The following is a 243-nucleotide window of genomic DNA, read 5'->3' on the forward strand; positions in this document are numbered from 1 at the left end:
TACGTTCTCGTTCATTTAGGGACATGTAGCAGTAATTGGTGCTTATAGATCTACCTTTCTATACCTGTCTATAAGATATGGCTGTTCTCTCTCTCTCTCTCGTTAAGTGAGTATGTATCTTGAATCACGACAGTGAGGTCAGTAACGTGGTCAGCCGGGGAAGGCAAAACACCTTCAGGTGAGATCACATACAAGGCCAGTCTGAAGGTCAACAACAGGGTCTGCGGTCTAGAAGAAATGCAC

This window comes from Oratosquilla oratoria, unplaced genomic scaffold (assembly GCF_046742065.1).
Source record: "Oratosquilla oratoria isolate Oo_2021 unplaced genomic scaffold, ASM4674206v1 SCAFFOLD45, whole genome shotgun sequence".
Classification (NCBI taxonomy): domain Eukaryota; kingdom Metazoa; phylum Arthropoda; class Malacostraca; order Stomatopoda; family Squillidae; genus Oratosquilla; species Oratosquilla oratoria.